Source organism: Spermophilus citellus, assembly GCF_964194105.1.
Source record: "Spermophilus citellus genome assembly, chromosome: 12".
Classification (NCBI taxonomy): Eukaryota; Metazoa; Chordata; class Mammalia; order Rodentia; family Sciuridae; genus Spermophilus; species Spermophilus citellus.
Window position 1 is genome coordinate 110,107,949 of NC_138198.1, and position 14,118 is coordinate 110,122,066.

Consider the following 14,118-nt stretch of genomic DNA (forward strand, 5'->3'; position numbering starts at 1 on the left):
GGGATGAAGAAGGGCATTATAGTAATACAGGGGTCCTTTTCAGAAATGCATAATATTGTTTATGTACCCAACAAAGGGCTTTGAAATACATGAGCCCAAAATCCGTAGCACTGAATGGAGAGAAAAACAAACTCAAAATTATAACATATTTCAACACCCCTTTCTCAGTACCTGATAGAGTAAATACACAGAAAATTGGCAAGGATATAGAGGACCCAAACAACACTGTCAACCACTATCATTTTATTGATGTTTATAGAATACCCTACAATAGCAGGAAATGAATTTCTCTCAATATACTTTTTTTCATGGAATATTCACAATGATGGGACATATCTAGGGCCATGAAATAAAATGTAGCAACTTTTAAAGCATAGAAATAATTCAGAGAATGTTCCCAGATCTAATGGAATTAGACTAGAAATTAATATCAGAAAGATATCTGGAAAGTTTTTAGCTACTTACAAATTCATTAAGTTAAAAATTCATTAATTTTTACTCTCTCTCATTCCCCTTAAGGAGAGTGTGAAATATTTGAGAAAGAATGCTTTACTTATTTGAACACAACCATTTTAAGAATTTGTGATAATTCAGAGTAAGTCTGGATCATTCAACAACCAATGATTCAAATGAGAATTTGATAATATGGAGACCTTTGAAACTACTACAATGTTTGCCTTTTTACAAATAAGTAAACAGAAGTTCAGAGAGATTTATTAACTTTTGCCTTGTCACAAATACAGGTTTGTCTGTTTCCAAGCCTGTGATTCTAACTGCTTCCTAAGATACATGGTCAGTTTTCTCATGAACTTTGCATTACAATGTAGTTGAGACAAGGGGCGTGTGTGTGTGTGTGTGTGTGTGTGTGTGTGTGTGTGTGTGTGTACACGCACGCACGCACGCACAGACACAATCAGTAAAGGTAAAATAAGTAGAAAAGCAATTTGGAAAGCCTAAAGATATGTGCTTAGTGTTTAAAACTGAGTTTAGGAGAATGTTCCAACATTTTGAATGACATTAGGCAAGTTATTTAACTTCCTGAATCCTCATTAATCCCAACTGTAACATGGGTAAAATAACAGAGGCAATCTCAAGGTTTAACACAAGGTCCCATAAAAGCTACTATAAAGATTAACCAAAATCATATCAAACAAAGTCATTGGCACATAGTTAACACTAGAAACATTAGTTATAATTTGATACCTAATTGACATTTCCTCACCCCACTAGGTTGAGAGGTTCCACAAGGGCAGGGAAAGCCTTGTCTGATTTGTTCCTCATTTTATCACTAGCACCAAGCCCAGCATATAACACAGAGTAAGGCCCAGCTAAACCAAAGGCTTCAGATTCAGATTGGAAGAAAGGGGTCGAGAAATATGTTGGTGGGAGATTTGCTAATTTCAGGGAACAGGAGAACTTTATGTAGGAGATAGAATGTGAGCCAGTCCCTTTGAGATTTAGAAAAATTTAAATAAATGAAGAGGAACAGGAGAACTTTATGTAGGAGATAGAATGTGAGCCAGTCCCTTTGAGATTTAGAAAAATTTAAATAAATGAAGAGGAACAGGAAATCTGTTTCAAGTTGGTGGAGTAGCTTTTGGAAAGTTCATTCTGTGAGAACACAAAGTTCACCTTTTAGGGACAATGAGTAGACCAGCCTTGCTGCCAGGGTGCTCCTCCAGGAGAACAGAGAGAAGGAGCTAGAACAAGCAGCTCAGGTCTGGGTACAGGGGCCTGGACACCAGGCAATACTAGCACCACTCTTACTTTTTCTCTTCAGCCTTTGCATATCAGAAATGGCTTGTTTTTGCTCCTTCTTCATTGATTTGGGGGAAACCAGAAAGCTCCCATCGTTATATTTTGTTTGACACATGAACTAGTCAGTGCTGCCAGAGGCAAGCATTGTGAACAGTCATGGGACACAGGTGATGGAGTCAAGGCTACCAGGTTCTGCTGAGGTCTTGTCTGCGAGATCCCCACAGACCCACTACAGAGTAGAGCAATAGAGCATTCATTTCTGCCTCCTTCTGAAAGATGCAGGGCTTAGGCAGCTCTGCAGGAGTTCAGATAAATCTCTATCCCTGTCACTGAAAATGAATGAGAGGTGGGTGCCAAGATTCTTAATGATACTATTATATGGTATTACTAATGACAATACTCAACTCTGGCTCAAAATTGCATGAGAAAAGACCTGGCTGTAAGCTTTTAGCATCTGGAAATGAGTTTGGACATGGAAATTCAAATAATTTGAACAAATTCTCCGTGAGAAAATTAGGAAATTCTGAAGACAATGGCCAGACTGTCAATTAAGAATGGGGATTGGAAGAAGTCCCTTGCATTTGGCAAGGCTTCACTTGAAAACTAAGGAATGTGGAATATGGAAGAGTCTTACATTAGGATTCACTTTTCAAAGCTTAAGGTCCTTTGCCCCATAGCTAATGGACAGTAACGACTATTGTTTTTCTTCTAAGAAAATTCTCTAGTGAAAATACTTATACCCTCTAAACCTCCCTAAAATAAATTGTTTCTTCTCATTGTATTCATGCATGTCCTTTGTCTGCTACCCCAGGGTTTTCAAGAGTACAGTTGTATGTCACTTGATGACTACATCCTGACAAATGTGGCATCCTGACAAATGTGGTTCTGTAGTTCTGTGAACATCACAGAGTGCACTTACACAGAGCTAAAAGATGGAAACTATCACACATGAAGGCAACGTGGGAAGTCCGGTTACTCCTGCAACAGACCTGGACAGCATGTCATTGCACCGAACACTAAGAAATTTATGGCATAGTAGTGCTTGTGTACCTAAATACAGAAAAACGTAAGATGCAATGAAAACTCTAGGCTATAGGAATTTTTCATTTCCATTACAAATGTATGAGACAACCATCTTGTACAGGGTCCATCACTGAGCGAAATATCATTATGTGGTACAGAACTTTTTTTCAAATTTACCCCAGAATCCTATGCCTTGCATTTTGGGGCAATTTTGTGGTTGGAACTGAAGGAGTTATGTTATCCTCCATATTTGCCACTCGCTATCACCCTTGTCCTTGTGACTGAGATGGTGCCTCAGATTAAGGAGAGAATTGAAACTACAAGTATAGTCTGGAACTCCAGCTCCTGCCTCATTGTTCTTTCCAAATAAAACTTTTTTTTATTCATCAAGTTAATGATTTAATATCCTGATCTTTTCCTCAAAATTCACATTTTTCAAGAGAACCTAGGTGATAGGTATAACCTGAAAGAGCCAAATCCCTTAAAGTTGGTCAAGGAGACTTTCGGGACACTTAAATAACTCTCTGGAAGAGGTTTTCCTCTTATCAGTCCCCACCCCCACCTGCCTTGTCTACTCAGAAACAATTCCAAGCATCTGAATACTATAGATTCATCAAAACTGTAGCTGCTTTATCAAGGTTCAAAATTCATTTAAAAAAAAATTCCTTCAACCACCAGCCTGCACACACATAAATTCCAGTCAGTCTGATTGCTAAGAGTACAAGAATAAAGATGTTCTTGGGATTAAGAGAGTCCTAGATCTAGTCTAGAAAGTAGACACCTGAAGAATTGTAGCACTATGCAGTAAATGTTGGGCATGAAGGAGGCCTTGGGTGACAGCATAATGCAAAAGAAATCCATAAAACCCTGGGAGGATTAGGGAAGGTTTTAAGGATGATGTGGCACCAAAATTGAGTCTTAAGGGGTGAGCAGAAATTAACTAGATGGAAACGGGGGAGAACTGAGTTACAAGTAGAATCAACACAGCAAGGCCATGGACACATGTGCCATCGTCATGAGCCTGGGGACACACAAGTGGCTCCACCTGGATACAGTGTAGATTGTGAAGGGTGAATAGAGATTGAGGAGGCTAATAAAGTCGGCAAAGAAAGGCCCTAAGTGCTAAGCCAAGGTGCTTGAATTTTATTCAGCTCTGAGGGACCTTGTATTTGCAGACCCCAATTTAATGAAAAGGTTATTTTCTTTCTTTTTATTTTGTTTTTAAATAAATAATTGAGCAAAAAATTCAGAATTCCTGACACTAAAGTCAAATAGGCAACTTCCAACTACCACTTTCATAGGGTATCTGACAAGAATCTAAAATTTAGCATCAACAAAACAGAATAATGTTACTTACTCCAACCCATGTGCTCCTCTCCAGAGAGTCCCTCCCGTCTCAGAAAAGGACAGTGCCGTCCATTTGGTGGCCCTTCAAAACTTGGGAGTCACACTTGACTTCTCTCTTTCCCTTAATCTCAACTTTCAAACTATCGGGGAGCCCAGCCTGCTTGAGTGTCCACAGTTGTTCAAGACCCAGTCATTTTTCATGTGTTCCCAGCCTAAAATTCATTCTGTCTCTCTCCCCACTTCCCACTTGAACACACACAGCTTTCCACCTGCTCTCTCTGCCTCTCCTGCTCCCCCCAACAGTCTTCCTCCAAACAGCTGCCACCGTTGTCTCTTAAAATATGAACCTGATCATCATATTATCTGATGCTTAAAATCCACTAGAAGTTTCCTTAAGAATCTAACTGTTTGGACTTCTGCTTCCCTGGAGTCTTGGGTACGCAGTTCATCATCTTGAGGATTTATTCTTCCAGCTACTTGGCTCTTAATGGACTACTGGTCAATAATTTAAATCCTTTGGAAAAGATTCTACTGGTCAATAATTTAAATCCTTTGGAAAATGATTCATTAGACAATCTGGAGACGCTCTAGACATGCCAATACTAAACCTTCTGGTGGTTCCTTCAATTACAGCATGTTACCCTCTAAAACAAAAAGAAATGGGAGGTGTTGAGGCAAATCTGGGTTATTTTATCATAAATTAGTATATCTCATTACCAAGATGCTTGAATTTTATTCAGCTCTAAAATGTCTATTTCCGAAACCATATTTTAAGAATATTATTTGAGCAATTGGAAGAACAGTTTTAATGCAGCAATTTGGGAAGACTGCTAACAAAAGGGTGTGTGTGAGATAAAAAAAAAATCTTTATTTTTCTCAATAAAGATTGAGAAAAATAATCCTTTTTGACTCTCTTCTTTCGAGACACACACACACACACACAATTGGGATATATTTCCAGATATGCCTGCCTTGAAATAACCTTTCTAAGAGGCCTTTCAAAGGGATATTCATTGTGAAGCTAAAGTTGTTTTTCTTTCATATCCCAAAATGATTTGTCACTCTGTAACTGGCACCTCATTTGATTTCATCACTGGAGAAATTAAGTCAATGGCTGTTTACAATTCTGCATAAGATGGTGGTTGTGTCCTATGGCCCGAGAAAGCAATTTGGCAGTCCACCCAGTGGATTGATCTTACTTACACTTGGAGCTGCAAATTCTACTTACTGTTTGTTGATTCTGAATAGCAAAGATAAAAAGGATTATTAATACAGCTTCCTAGGGCTCCCCCGTTGATCCCTGAAGAGACACAAGCCTTACAACCGACAAACACAAAATACGCCAATGGGTTTTTGCAAGTGTGAAAATGAGCCAAACACAAATGGTTTCTAGTACACAGCACAAATATTGTCTTTTGACTCTTCATAGATTGTACTCAAACATCATCACCCACATCCAAGTTCAGCACTGAATATTTTACACCCAAACCTCAGTGTGAATGTGCTGCATTTTAAGATCAAGTGTAAAACTGCTCACCTTAACAGCTGCCCTTACGAGCTCAGAACAGTGCTTTTTATAATGGGGGGAATATTTAGTTTTTTTTATATTAGTGCTTATCCAAATGTTTCTTCAAAGTAACTCTGCCATCTAATTCTCATGAGTTACCACAACTAAGAATGACAAGGAGTCTTAACATCTAAAAAACATTTTGTCAGTTGGGCATGGTGGCACATGCCGGTAATCCCTGGACTCGGGAGGCTGAGAAAGGAGGATTGAGAGTTCAAAGCTGGCCTCAGCAACAGCGAGGTGCTCAGCAATTCAAGTGAGACCCTTTTTCTAAATAAAATATAAATAGGGCTGGGGATGTAGCCCAATGGACGAGTGCCCCTGAGTTCAATGCCCTGTAACAAAAGAAAAAAAAAAAAAGAAAGAAAAAGAAAACATTTTGTCACACAGACTATTCACTTCGCTCATTTATAAGCCCCTCTTAATGGTAAAGCTGGGATACAAATCATATCTTTTTGTTTTAAGCCTTGTGCTCCTCATGCTGGGCTTTATTTACACAAATGTGTAAAACTGAAGGTCTTTGTTTCTAACCTAGTCAAAAAGATGACGTAAAAGCACAAATGGAACATAGAAATATACTTGAAATATCCTGATTAGGAAATTATGATTTGTGATAAATTTTAAATCCTGTCATCTGAAGCAGCAAGATTTTCCACACCCTACAATGGGTTTCTTTGAAACGTGCCCTTTATTTGCTGTAAGGCAGCCTGTAGAAGGGTGTACTAGATTTCCAGGCTCTTGTTCTTAGAGAATACACTGAGCCACCATTAATCTGAATATGGAGGCTTTAAAGCCTCCTTGAGATACACAACAGACGACACAAACACTGGGCTTAGAAACAGTCTGCTGTTACTTTGTATTGGTGGGGAATGGAGATAGAGTAAGGGTTGAGCAGGAAATCTTTTGTTCCTTTTAAAATGAGAAGTTGATCTCAAAAAAGCTTTTTTCTTCATAAAAATTTTGGTGGCACTGTGAATTGATGCTAGATCTTGTGGTGACAGGAGTAGCATTTGTGTGTGTATGCGTTTGAGAGTTCTTTACAAAAGATGAGATACAAAGCAGAGATACATCCGTTACTGATGCTGCCAAGTATACTACAAACAATAACCGTAATTAACATTTTCATAGCTACATAGAACTTACACAGAATTTTTTATTTACTAAATATTGTCTCACTGGATAATGTGAATTAGGAATTATGCTCACTTCTCCTTTAACAGCGAGGAAATGCTTCCTGAATTTAGAGAGATGAGCAGTCTTGAGAGATGGTCAGTCCATAACCCGGGGCTTCCAATTCTCACCCCTTCCTCCTTGCCACTGAACACAGCTGCTCTCTCTCTGCACTTGAAAAACTGAAAGTGACAAATGATTTGGGCTTTTCACTCTTGAATGTCCATGGCATGTCCTGGCATTTCCATAACATGCTCAGTCATACAATGGCTTTTCCAGTGGGCCGCACAGTATATCCTCAAACAATGTTCACTTGGTCGTGGTCAAATGCATGTTGAGGGAAACAGAGAGGGCCAGCAAGTGGGTCAGTCACATCTCAGGAGCTCCCAGCCTCTCCCAATCTTCTATGGAAGGACCTAAAAATTCAGCAGTGGGAAAGACCTCTTTCCTCTGTCAGTTTTCAAAAGTATCATAGAAAATTATAAAGTTAGAAAAAAAAAAGTCCTGATTTGGTTCATAAGTTTAAACAGAGTATAGGACTTTCTGTTCTTTATTTGTACCCCTTGTACTTCCTAGACCTCTTTCCTCAGGACATAGATTGGGCTGTCAACAGGATGCTCCTAGAGAATGGTTTCATTAAATAGAGCTGGGGTAGCTCAGTGGTGGAACACTGGTGTGGCATGCACGAGGCTGTGTCCAGTCCCCACAATGTCACCCCCTCAAATAAGCAACAGTACCGTAGGAGCACAGTATATACTTCAAAGTGCTACCAATTGCCATCACTAACCACCTACCTAGAGTCCCAACACCACAAAGATCTGGGATAGCTAATAGTGTCATTGTCCCAGGCAGCTCTAATCAATTGGGAGTGGTTCCCAGGCTCAGAGGGAAAATGCAGTGACATCCCTGTGTGAAGACACAGGGGTGTAAAGTGACACCGTATCAGATGCTGGTCATCTCAGCCATGGGTGAGAGGCTGGCACTTCAGATCATGTAACCAGCCTAAATTTCAATAATGATTCAAATCCCTATCACACTTCCCAAGAATTACATTTTCCTCTTGTCACCCTATCACTTGAGATATAACTAGTGAGAAAAAAAAAAAGATTTTGGTGAACTAGAATAAAGAGCCTGGGAAAATTTTTAAATGGGCGTCAATTCAGAATCCAAAGTCTCCTTCCAACAACGTTTCCATCTATCTCATTAAGGTCTATAGGTCTATAGGAGGAACCCCTCTCCATGCTCAGTCTTCAACTCCTCAAGTTCTATTCAAAGAAAGCTTGTTCAGAGTATTGCTTTAAAAAGAATCATCCCTAGACTAAAGAAATCAAAGCTGAGTTAGAAACCCTTGTACTTCCTAGACACTATTTCTCAGGATATAGATTGGGCTGTCAACAGCAGGACCAGAAAGAAGGAAGGCCCAGTGAAATAATGGGTGCAATGCTGAGGCCACCCCAGTTCCTCAAATTCCCACTCTTATTAACAACATGTTTAAGGGAGTAAGTGAGGCAGCATCAGAGCAATGCCAATGTCACCCCAGAGTTATGGTCTGCCTCTGCCAGAGAGTAAGTCAAGAGATTCATCCGCTCCCGAAGAGAAACTCTCAGTGATTTTTTTCTCCTTTCCTCTCCTCTTTACCACCCTTCACTGTCCCAAAGACCTTTTATAAGGTTTATATTTAGCTGTCAGATTTTACATTGCACACTTGCAGTTGGAAATTATATTGCAAACTCACATTCCGGCAAATGTTTAAGACACTTTCTTACAAAATGATCTGTATAAAACACATTTGATTCCAACGTGACATGTTCCAAAAGCTTCTCTAGTGAGAAAAGCCACATAATAGCTCCTTGCCCTGCCTTTTGAAGGGTCTTTGCTAATAGGGACACTGAAATGAACTTGGGGCCACGTGGCTCCTGCTAGAGACTGGATATTACCACTGACCCAGTAAAAGCAGATTCAATGAGTCTGAATTGGTTCCAGGTAATAATACACATCCCAGAAGCAAAGGTGAAAAGTTTTGAAAGAGCTCCCCGGTTGAGCGCTATTTCAAATGCATGTGCATCTTATAGTATCATAACTAGTTTCTGATTTTTAGAATTGAACCAAAGATCAATTCCTGTGCAAATTCAATATAAATATTTAATTAATAAAATTTAATATATGAAGTTAGGTAGGAATAGGAATCTTCACAAGCAGGGATGTGATTGGCTGCCTATTTTTAACGCCCCACTGATGATTCTACCCTTCTCACTAGAGTTATTGATCCCTCAACCAAACTTCTTATACAAATGAAGAGCTACTCCTTGAATTATGATGAAGTTCTGTTGTAAATTGAAACTTTCATGAAAATGCATATAATACACCTGACTATAGAACATTGCTTCTCCTTGCCTAGCATTAATGCACAGAACACTTAACGTTAGCTTCCAGCTGGGCAAAATCTAACACAAAGCCTATTTCACAAAGCCTGTCTCTCTCTCTCTCTCCCGCCCCCTCCCTCCCTCCCCCTCCCCTCGTGGTCATGTCTGTAGTTTTCCTCCACCATATTCTTCCACCATGATGTTCTGCTACACACGGAGCCCAGAGGAGCAGGTCATCTATGGACTGAGACCTCTGCAATCATGAGCCCCAAAATAAACTTTTCCCCCTCTAAAGTTGTTCTTGTCAGGTCTTTTGATTGCAACAAACAAACTAAAAACAAAACATTCCCTATTCAAACTACTGAGATTTCTGTCTCCTGATTGGTCCCCGATAAAATGGGAGAAAATGCACAAGATATCAAAAGATTCACTTTCTTTAGGGATTTAGATAGGGAAGAGGGGTGGGAGGGAAAGGAAGGGGCAGGGGATTAGCAAGAATGGTGGAATGTGATGGTCATCATTATTCAAAGTACAGGTATGAAGACAAAAATTAGGTGTCAACATATTTTATATACAAACAGATGAAAAATTGTGGTATATGTGTGTAATAAAAATTGTAATGCAAAGAAAGTATATGTATGAAGACATGAATTGGCGTGAACATACTTTATATACAAAGATATTACAAATATAGAGCACAATTTTTCATAAGAATTGTAATACATTCCGCTATCATGTATTTAACAAAATAAAATCAATTAAAAAAATAGATCCCTTACACTAACAGGGGGAACCTGATAGATGGACTTATCAATTAGCTTTCTCAGTGAAGCCCCATCAGTGACAGCAAAGTGAAAAATGTGTATATGGGTATAGGCCAGAGGCGTAAGGGGAAGATAGGCCGAGTAGGGAAAACAAAGTGTCTATGTGCTTACCTGTCAAAGTTTTTAATGATCCTAAATCACCTAGAATGCCACTTTCTCACAACTTCTGTTCTATAGGTCAATCTTATTTCCAGAGATATCAAAGTCTTTGGATCATGACTCTAGAAATAAACCATCCTGATACATTCAGGTATAACATACAACATCCTTTTACAACCAGGAAGGTGTTTCAGCATCACAAAAAGCACCCAGATGTTTCCAAACAACCAGATATTTGACACTGGAGACAGAAAACAAGTTCCTGACAGTTGATTTTGTGTTTGGTTTTCTCGTCCAGATGTTTTAGTATCTCACACACACTTTTCAACTACTTTGGCGCAATATATCCTTGTACAGCTTGGCATTTTGGAAATTGTATCGTCTTAACATTAAACAAGTACAATAAACGTGAAAATAAGAGGCTGGGGATGTGGCTCAAGTGGTAGCGCGTTTGCCTAGCATGCTTGAGGCCCTGGGTTCAATTCTCAGCACCACATAAAAATAAAATAAAGAGGGGCTGAAATTGTGGCTCAGTGGTAGAGCGCTCGCCTAGCAAGTGCGAGGCCCTGGGTTCAATCCTCTGTACCACATAAAGATAAAAAGATAAACGTGAAAATAAAAAGTAAAATCATTTTCATTTCCAACTCAAAAATATAAGAGCAAAATTCATGACCATGAGAAGGAAAGGACTTTTAGCAAAGTGAATTACAGGCCAAACTTCATTTTGAAAACTTATTTTCTATTATATTTAGAATTTACTTTCTCCTTGCACTTGCAAATCAGAAGGTGCAATATTCAAAGTCCGGCTGAAAGACTTTTTAAGACATACCAACGTAGTATGTTACTCTTATAAGACAGTTCCTCTCTAACTTATGGCTGAAAATAGCGTATCAAACTTAATCTGATGTTGTTAATAATTCTAAACTTTTTCCCAAATGTGACATAATAAATCTTAATAATAAATGCCACTTTAAACTCATTACTCCTTCTTGATATCGCAGATGCTTTAGTCACACATCACCTGTGTCTCTTTGACACCTTTTTTTTTCCTTTTTTCATTTCCTCAATGTGTTTTTTTGTAAATGGAACTTCTGTCAGGATATCATCTTTGGTCCTTCTACATCCTCCTCCTCTTTTCTCTCCTTTTATTTCTTAAAGTCAAAGATAAAGGAAATAAAAAAAAAAAAGACAAATCTCAGTTTGAGCCAAAGGGCTTCATTGAACAAGAAAAAGGCTTCATTTGGATGCTCTAAAGATAATAAACTCACGGTGGTTATTTTACCCATTTTCATGGAGACATTTTCATCCAAGAACAGGAAGCAGAAGGCTTTTGTTCTGGTTTTGTTGTGTTCAGTGCTTTTTTTTTTTTTTTTTTTTTTTTTTTTTTTAAACGATCTGAAGCCTGGAATACAGACTAATTTCCCCCAGCTGGACAGTTCTAAACCCAGACATTTAGTTTGTACGCGCACATGTATGCACCCCACTTTGTGCATATATTCACAAAATTATTCACATACATAACTCCCTTTAGACATACTTTGCATTCTCTCTCAACACTGTAATACAGACAGGCTAATGTTCTCAAAAAGTACATGAGTGCACCGCCTCATCCTCCACTGCTTTCTGTAGCAGAAATAACGCTGCTAATTCTCTGAATGGGTGACATGCAAAGAGAACACCCTGCCATCTGCTGTACTAGTTAATGGTTAATAAATGTGCTGCCATCCTAAACACAGAACATGATAGAACATCACATTGGAAGGAAACTTGGAAAGCTCCCGATTCCTCTGTTAAGCAAAATTCAATGAATCAAGACAGGTGACTTTCCCAAGGTCTCCCCAGAAAGCCAGTGGCAGAGCTAGACGTCAGTATCTCCAACTCTCTGCTCTTTGCCACACAGTGCACTGTGGCTGCCTTTGGTTTTAGTGATCTGTCTTCCTTCTTCCAGTAACATATCATACAAAAATTTCAGCCTCCCCTACTAGGTTAATGCTCAAAAAATATTATTTTGTCAAAACTATTGAGATTTATAGTTAGCACCAATAGAGAAATAGTGAGGTATGCTAACTCTAATCAGCTGATAGGGAGAAAGGATGAAATGTGATCAATGGCTTGTGGAAAAGGAATATGAGCAAGGGCAGGTTTGAGCTTACAGATGAAGACTTTGGAAAGGGCAAGGCTATTACCTCCTGTCCGGCCTGTCTACTGAAGTAGAAATCTCACTATGAATGTCTCCTTTGAGATATTTAGTTCATTCCACAATCAGAAATACTTTCTCATGGGCAGGAAGATTCAGTGAAATAAGGAGGGTCATTAGGCAGTATGTGTGACTTACAACCATTGTACCCTTGAGCAACTGGGAAATGATAGATGCTATGTGTACACAAATATAGGGAAAGTAAGGCACCAGTGTGAGACCACATCCTAAACACATTTAATTCAGAGGCGACTTTGGTGTAGCCCTCCTTTACCCCATACCTCCAGTGCGTGTGTGCATACACACAAAACACACACCCCTTCATAAGCACATTTAATCTACATAATACCAGACAAATATTTTAATGTTATCAAAGCTAGAAAGGCTAAGTTGAACAAATTGAATACAACCAAGAAGCAAATAGTATACTAATACTTCAGAATTTTCTACTTATACCTAATTCACCCCCAGAAACTTAACAATGACAGTTTGCTGTCATGTCTATAATTCTGTTACAAACTCTCCTTTAGTTCATCCCTTTGGTTTAAGTCGGTATACATCAAATTTTAGTATATATAAATATTAATTAACGGGGTGTAAGACACATACTGTTTAGAAAAATTTGAGGTTTTCAAACATAATTTTAGCATATGCAATGTGTTCCTTATGTCTTAGAGTTATCATGACACTAGGTAATAAGAATCTGTATGATCTGCAAAGGTGGACGCATACCCCAGTGTGCAGTTGAGTGTGTGCATTTTGTCCATAAAGTTAGGGAGATCATGAAGGTTCTTGGGCAAGAAATTGATATGGAAAATTTGAAAACATTAATCTAGCAGACCCAAAAATACTCCACCAGAAAATTTCTAGAAGTCATAAACAAATTTAAAGTCATAGGATATGAAATTAAAACCCATAAATCAATTGCATTTGGATATACCAATAATGAATCAACTGAAAGAAATTTGGAAAATTATCCCATTCACAGTAGCCTCAAAAAAAAGTACTTGGAAACCAATCTAACAAAAGAAGTGAAAGACCTCTACAATGAAAACTATAAAACACTAAAGAAAGAAATTGAGGAAAACCTTAGAAGATGGAAAGACCTCCCATGTTCTTGGATAAGCAGAATTAACATTGCCAAAACAACCATACTACACAAAACACTGTACATGTTTAATGCAATTCCTATTAAAATTCCAATGATGCTCTTCATAGAAATAGAAAAAGCAGTCATGAAATTCATTTGGGAAAATAAGAGGACCAGAATAGCCAAAGCAATGCTTAGCAAGAAACGTGAAGCAGGAGGCATCACAATAGCTAACCTTAAATTACACTATAGAGCTCCAGTAACAAAATTGGCATGGTAGTGGCACAAAAACAGACATGAAGAACAATAGAACAGAAGACTCAGAGACAAACCCATATAAATACAGTTATCTCATTTAAAGACTCCATAAATATACATTGGAGAAAAGATAGCCTCTTCAACAAGTGGTGCTGGGAAAACTGGAAATACATATGTAACCAAATAAAATTAAATCCCTATCTCAGCCTTCACAAAACTCAACTCAAAGTGGATCAAGGTCTTAGGAATAATACCAGAGACCTGTGCCTAATAGAAGAAAACGTAGGCCCCAATCTCCACCTTGTCATCTTAGGAACTGACTTCCTCAACTTGACTTCAAGAAGTAAAATCAAGAATCAATAAATGGGATGGATTCAAACTAAAAAGCTTCTTCACAGCAAAGGAAACAATCAAGAATGTAA